Source organism: Orycteropus afer, unplaced genomic scaffold (assembly GCF_000298275.1).
Source record: "Orycteropus afer afer isolate SDZICR_OR568_19922 unplaced genomic scaffold, OryAfe1.0 scaffold00391, whole genome shotgun sequence".
Classification (NCBI taxonomy): Eukaryota; Metazoa; Chordata; class Mammalia; order Tubulidentata; family Orycteropodidae; genus Orycteropus; species Orycteropus afer.
In genome coordinates this window covers 2,462,680-2,470,547 of record NW_006921978.1, presented here as the reverse complement: position 1 = coordinate 2,470,547, position 7,868 = coordinate 2,462,680, and positions in this window count along the sequence as shown.

Sequence of the window (7,868 nt, the reverse complement as noted above, 5' to 3'; positions counted from 1 at the left end):
GAGGAGTGGCTGGTGGGTTTGAACCACCAGCCTTCTGGTTAGCAGTCAAATGCCTTAGGCACTATGCTATCAGAGCTCTTGCTTAAGATAATTCAAAAATGGTTGCAGCTGTATATTGATAGAGAATTTCCTGAAATGCAAGATGTATTCAGAAGAGGATGTGGAACAAGGGATATCAATGCTGATGTCAGATGGATCTTGGCTCAAAGCAAAGAATACCAGAAAGATGTTTACTTGCGTTTTATTGACTATGCAAAAACATTTGATTGTGTAGATCATAACCAATTATGGATAACTTTGAAAACAATGGGAATTCCAAAACACTTAATTGTGCTCATGAAGAACTTTTATATGGACAAGGAGGCTGTGGTTTGAATAGGACAAAGGAATACTACATAGTTTAAAATTGGGTAGGGCGTGTGTCAGGGTTGTATCCTTTCACCATACTTATTCAATCTGTCTGCTGAGCAATAATCCAAGAAACTAGACTATGTGAAGAACATTGCATCAAGATTGGAGAAAGTCTCATTAACAACCTGCAATATACAGATGACTAGCTTTGCTTGTTGAAAGTGAGGATGACTTGAAGCACTTACTGATGAAGATTAAAGACTACAGTCTATAGTATGGATTACACCTCAACATAACAAAAAAGAAAATCCTCACAACTAGACCAATAAGCAGCATCATGATAAATAGAGAAAAATTTGAAGTTGTCAAACATTTCATATTAATTGGTTCCAAAATCAACACCAATGGAAGCAGCAATCAACACATCAAATGACATATTGCAATGGGCAAATCTTCTGCAAAAGACTTCTTTACAGTGCTGTGGAGCAAAGGTATCTCTTTGAAGGCTAAGATGTGCCTAACCCAAGCTGTGGTATTTTCAATCACCTCATATGCACATGAGAGCTGGACAATGAATAAAGAAGACCAAAGAGTTGATGCTTTTGAGTTGTGGTATTGGCAAAGAATAATCAAAGTACCATGCATTGCCAGAAGAACAAACAAATCTGTCCTGGAATAAATGCAGCCAGAATGTTCCTTGGAAGCAAGAATGGACAGACTTTGTCTCACCTACTTTGGTCATGTTTTCAGAAGAGACCATTCTCTGGAGAAGGATGTCATGCTTGGTAAAGTGAAGAGTCAAAGAAAGAGGGGAAGGCCCTCAACAAGATATATTTACATAGTGGCTGCAGTGATGGGCTCAGGTATAGTAGGGATTGTGAGATTGGCACAGGACAAGGCAGTGTTTCATTCTGCTGTACGTAGGGTCACTATGAGTCGGAGATGACTCGACAGCACCTAACAACAACAAACAACGTCTCTACTTCTGACAGTTCCCTTTTATATTGCACATTTGATGCACTTTTTTTTTTTTTTTTAATCCCTGCCATATCTGAGGTGACCAGTTCCGTTAACTTCAAGCAGGTACAACTTGGTAGGTATGAACTGGGGCCCTGTTTCATTAATATTTGTTTCTTTCCCTCAGGGCTTTTCTGGCACTATAGGAACCCATTCTGAACTCAGAATGTTTATAGCGAGTTATATTCATGGGGCTATACTTGGCCAACTGAAGACAAAAAATAATAAATAAGTGTTTTCCCCTTTTTCTAGGCATACAGTTCAGAGACACATTTCAAAAGGCTGCTTAGAATACCCTATAGACTGGCTGACCAAACTTACCTCATGGGTTACTTTAATCACTTTAGTAAAAGTTACCTTCCTCACGTTCATGCTTTCTTTACAGATCCACTCATGTTTCTGCTGAGATTTGTTTACTGTATTCTTGAACGTAGTCCATTTTTTTATTAAATCACTCTCTCTTCCATTTAAGATTACCCAATAAAGAACCTGGCCTCCTTTCCTGATATCATGTTTCCATCTAACCAAGAGCATGGATCACTAATTCAACTGGCTTCCCAGTCATCACCTGAGCATAATACCACTCCTTCTTATTCAGATTATATCATCCTTGAATGGTATTGCATGGTACAGGAAAACTATAACCAAGTTTTGTTCAAATAAAGCTCTCAGTCAAGACTTAAGTCTACTCTATTTTTTTTTTCTTCTCTACTTAAAATTTATTGTGAAATCAAATAAAAATTTTGTAGAAATACCAGCATTATTTGGGTTTGAATATCTAGGCTCCTATGTCTGTTATTAACACCAGCTCATCTTTTACCTGATACAAAAGGTTTCAATATTCTACCAGGCTAAAATTGATATCTGACATATCTGTAGTATTTGTGACCACAAAACTATTTTCCATACATAATCTTATTTAATCTTCCCACACCATAATCATAACAGAGTTGGAATAGGAAATAAATTTTCTATTTTACAAATAAAGATTTTGAGTTAAAGAGAAAGGACCTTTATATGCCCAAGGCCACCAGGCCAGTAAATAGTGGAGCTAGGATATGAACTCAAATCTTCAGACTTACCAGTCAAATTCTCATTGCAAATACAGAACAGAGTAGTGCTCAGCAAGTATCATCCGTTGTTATAATGACATATACAATAAAAGCTAACTTCTTCTTCCAGGAAAAGCCAGCAAAAAAAAAAAAAAGGAAAAAAATTCATTAGTCACATTTTTCCTGAAGGAGAGAGAGAAGCATGTCTAATGTTGTGAATAATGCTGTCATTTTTGTTGATGCTTAAAGGTTAAAGGCAGAAATTTAGAATTATCAGAAGTCTTTATTACATCACACTCGTGCCTCCAAGATCTTTCTTTGTATATTAGGACTTTCTATGCTGTTCTGGAAGTACAACAGATGCCTGGAGTGTCTGTAATGAACTTTGCAACTTTGCATACATTAGTATGCTTTGCTGTTAGAATTGCCTCACAGATGTTTTCTGTCATCCATTTTTATTTGATATTTTTCCTTTTCATAATAAAATCTTTAATACTGGTACCACTATCTGGAGAAAGGTCATCAGCATTCAGTTTTCATCGAGGCCAGACATCTAAATTATAATCTGCAAATTAGTTACACAGAATTCCAAGTCTTTGCCAAGGAGAATGAGAAAGGAATTCAGAGACTCTGCCAAACATTCCAATTTGGATAGAGTGTATGTATATAAGTTAATTAGCCACTATAGGATTATTGGGGAGCTCTGGTAACATAATGCCTAAGGCATTTGACTGCTAACTAGAAGATTTGTGGTTCAAATCCAGAAGCCACTCCACAGTAGGAAGATGAGGAATCTACTTCCTTAAAGATGAATTACATTTCTTTAGTCAAGACAATTTTTGGAGAAAAAATCCACACTTTGATTTACAACATACAGAAACATAGAAAACAAGACCCTTTCTAATAATTTGTTCAATTTCAACATCCTTGATGAATATTAGAGGAATCAAGTTTGCAACTGAAAAGTGAAAAAATAGTAAATCAACACTGTCACTTGTCACATTTTTTGAGAATCTGAGGAGTCCTCATAATTTTTTTTAAGATTTGATCTGAATAAGCAGAGAAATTTTTTTGTTAACTTTTTTCAGTTTCCAACCCTATAAAAGCTCTAATTAAATCTGAAAAATCATTGCTTTCAGAAGAAGCAAAGACTTTTCTATATTGTTATGGAAATATAAAGAAGAAAGATGACTTACCTATTTACTCCTTACTTACCTACTTACTCTTTATGTACTGAAGGAGAACATTTTAAAAGATATGATTCTTAGTTAAACAGCTCCTTCCCTTGAGAACAGATTACTCTTTAATGGGAGAGGAGAATAATTCTTCATGGAGGAAGTAAGAATTTAAGTTACTTTTCCCAGAAGGATTAGTCAAGAGAAAATGTGGAGTACACAAGCCTATTATATAAAAAGGATTTAATGTAAGAAAACACTGAGAAAATGGCAAAATCTCATTTTATTCAAAAAATTAATATTAGTCTTCAGAGAAATCACTTAGAAAACAAAATAGTAATGTGAAGTAGGACATTCAGATATTGTATTTGCCAATAAGAAAACTGATGAGATCAGAGATAAATGACAGTGAAATGAAACAATAAATTCTGGCAAAAGCAGGTATGCAATATTTACAAATTTGCATTTAAGTAGTGATTTATAACTGAAGGATTCCTGCATGTTTTCTCCAAATACATCCTTATAAAATGCTGTGTGGAAGAAAAAGCTGGTATTATTCTAACAGATAAGAAAAAGTGACAACCATTGACACTAAGCAAATTCCCCAAGTCCACAAGCGCCAAATTAAAACCTTGAACATATCCACTTGAATTTAGAAACCATTTCAATAGATGTGTTGAATACCAATGACTGGTGGGATGACATCAAGAATTGCACACATGAAGAAAGAAAAAAGCATCATTAAAAAGACAGGAAAGGAAGAAAAGACTAAATGGATTTCAGAAGAATCTCTGAAACTTTCTCTTGAAGGTAGAGTAGCTAAAGCAAATTGAAGAAATGAAGTAAAAGTGCTGAACAGAAGATTTCAATGGGAGGCTCAAGAAGACAAAGCAGAGTATTATGATGAAATAGGCAAAGACCTGGAATTAGGAAACCAAAAGGGAAGACCATATTTGGCATTATCAAGCTGAAACAATTGAAGAAAAATGCAAGCCTCAAGTGGCAATCTTGAAGGCAATATGGGGAAAATAAAAGGAGCTCTGCTTGTGCAATGCCTAAGACATTAGACTTCTAAGGAGAAGACTGGTGATTCAAATCCACCAGCCATTCCACTGAAGGAAGATGGGGCAATTTACTTCCATAAAGATTTACTACCTCGGAAACCCAATGGGGTTACTATGAGTTGGAATTCACTCAATGGCAGTGAGTTTGTTTATTTGTTTTTATTATTTGTTTATTTATTTATTGTATGGTGAAAATACTGAATGACACAGAAAGCATCAAAATAATCAGAAAGGAATGCACAGAGTTACTGTACCAAAAACAGTTGATGTTCAAATATTTCAAGAAGTAGCATATGATCAAGAACCAGTAAAGGAAGAAGTTCAAGCTACACTGAAACACTGGAAAAAAACAAGGCCCTGGGAAATGATGAAATACCAATTGAAATTATTCCACAAATGGATGCAGCACTGGAAGCACTCACTCATTTGTGTCAAGAAATTTGGAGGACAGCTACCCAGCCAACCTACTAGAAGAAAACTCAATGCCATCAAGTCAAGCCCAACTCATAGAAACCCCTCGTTGGGTTTCCGAGGCCATATCTCTACAGAAGTACTGCTCAGTCTTCCTTCTGAGGATGCTTATTTATGCCCATTACAGAGATAGGTGATGCAACAGAATTCAGAAAATATCAAACAATATAATTCATATCACAAGCAAGTAAAATTTTGCTGAAGATAATTCAAAGACTATTGCAGCAGTACATCTACAGGGAACTGTCAGAAATTCAAGTGAGATTCATAAGAGGATACGGAATGAGAAATATCACTGCTGATGTCAGATGGCCCTTAGCTGAAAGCAAAAAAAACAGAAATATGTTTACCTTTGTTTTTTATCGGTGATGCAAAAGCTTTCGACTATGTGGATCATAACAACTTTTGGACACCATTGCAAAGAATAAGAATCCAGAATACTTAATTGTACTAATACGGACTCTGTTCAGATATCAATAGGCAGTTGTTTGAGCCAAACAAAGAGACAATGCATGGTTTAAAATCAGGAAAGTATGTAACAGAGTTGTATCATTTCACCACACTTATTCAATCTGCATGATGAGTAAATAATCCAAAAACCTACTCTGCGAAGAAGAATGTGGTATCAGAATAGAAAGGAAGCTCGTTAACAATCTGTGATGCACAGATTACACAGTCTTGTTTGCTGAAACCAAAGAGTACTTGAATCACTTTAATATGATTTACATCTTGATATAAAGGAAACAAAAATCCTCACAACTGGACCAACATTACAACATCATGATAAATGGAGAAAAGATTGAACTTGTGAAGGATTTCATTTTACTTGAATCCACAGTCAGTGCCCATGGAAGCAGCTGTCAAGAAATCAATGTACTGCATTGGGCTTGTTGTTGTTATGTGCCGTGGAGTTGGACCTGACTCATAGGACTCCTCCTTGGGTTTCCGAGGCAGTATCACTACAGAGGTAGATTGCCCCATCTTCCTTCCGAGGAGTGGCTGGTGGGCTAATCTGCTGCAAGATATCTCTTCAAATGTCACTTTGAAGACCGAGGTGCACCTGATCCAAGTCATAGTATTTTCAATTGCCTCACATGTATGTGGAAGCTGAGCAATGAATATAGAAGACTGAAGAAGAATTGATGCCTTTGAATTATGGTGTTAGGGAAGAGTATTAAATATATCTTGGACTGCTAGAAGAATGAACAAATCTGTCTTCAAAGAAGTACAACCAGAATGTTCCTTAGCAGTGAGGATAGTGCAACTTGTCTTGGATGTCTGGACAGGTTAGCAAGAGGGAACAGTCCCTGGAGAAGGATATCATGCATGGTAAAATGGAGGATCAGTGAAAAAAAAGGAACACCCTCAAGGAGATGGACCGATACAGTGTCTGCAACAATAGCCTCAAACAAAGCAACTATTGTGAGGATGATGCAGGACTGGACAGTGTTTCATTCTGTTGTACATAGGGTCACTAAGAGTAGGAACTGACTTGATGGCACCTAACAGCAACAAGTTGCTCAAAGAAGAATAAATAAGATTTCCTGATATGCCTGTTTTTATTAGATTTTTCCACATTTGCATATTTATTAGGATGTTAAAGTCTATTAAGCTTCTATTTAAGTGTCTCATAGAATTAAGTCATTTCTATATGATTCCATTTCTGAGTAGAATTTAGAAGTAACAATCATAAATCTTTATTTCATAAGCTTCTGGCTATTCTGGAAAGCTTTATATTTCTTCATGATGTCAGACATTGTTTTTCAGAAATATTTTAAAACAAAATCTTTACTTACAAATAGGTAAATTTCCCAGTCACCTCTCTATCATGTCCTGTATATCTTCTGCATTCTAGCAGATAAAAAATGAACTCTAAAACATAGTAGGAAGAGAATTAAAATTAAAAAAAAAAAAAAACTTCAATACAAACACCTCTCAAGGCTTCTCAATACAGTGTGACCAAGATATATATCAGTATTTTCCACAGAACTTTCTACAAATTACCAATCTTTTTCTTCCACTGAAATATTTCTTCTAATATAAATCTCAGTTATACCTTTAGGCTTCAAATATACTTTATAACAATAAGAAGATGTCTCTAGACATAAAATAAATACACATGGTTCAATTCATAGAGCAGTTTAGTTACTCCTAATAGGTTCAAATCCATCAGCCGCTCCTCAGAAGGAAGATGGGGCAATCAACTTCCATAGATACTGCCTTGGAAATCCAAGGAGGGGTTGCTATGAGTTGGATCCTACTCGATGGCGCATAACAATAACAAGGAACTTGACTGCTAACCAAAAGACTGGTGGTTCAAACCCACCAGCCACTCCTCAGAAGGAAGGTTGGGCAATCTACTTCCATAGTGATAGTGTCTCAGAGACCCAAGGAGGGGTTGCTATGAGTTGGGTCTGACTCAATGGCACATAACAACAACAACAACAACAATAGATTTCTAAAGGAGCTCTAGTAGTGTAGTGGATAAGGCATTTGGTTGCTAATCAGAAGGTCAACAGTTCAAACCCACCAGCTGCTCTGTGGAAGGAACATGGACAATCTACTTCTGTAAAGATTTACAGCCTTGGAAACCCAATGGGGTTCACTATGAGTCAAAATAGACTCTATGGCAATGAGTTTGGTTTGGGTTTGGAAAAGATTTCTAAGGCCATGAATGATTCAGAAGATAAAACAGGGAATTCAAAGTCAGATGAGATTCAAAGCTTAATGTTACATCT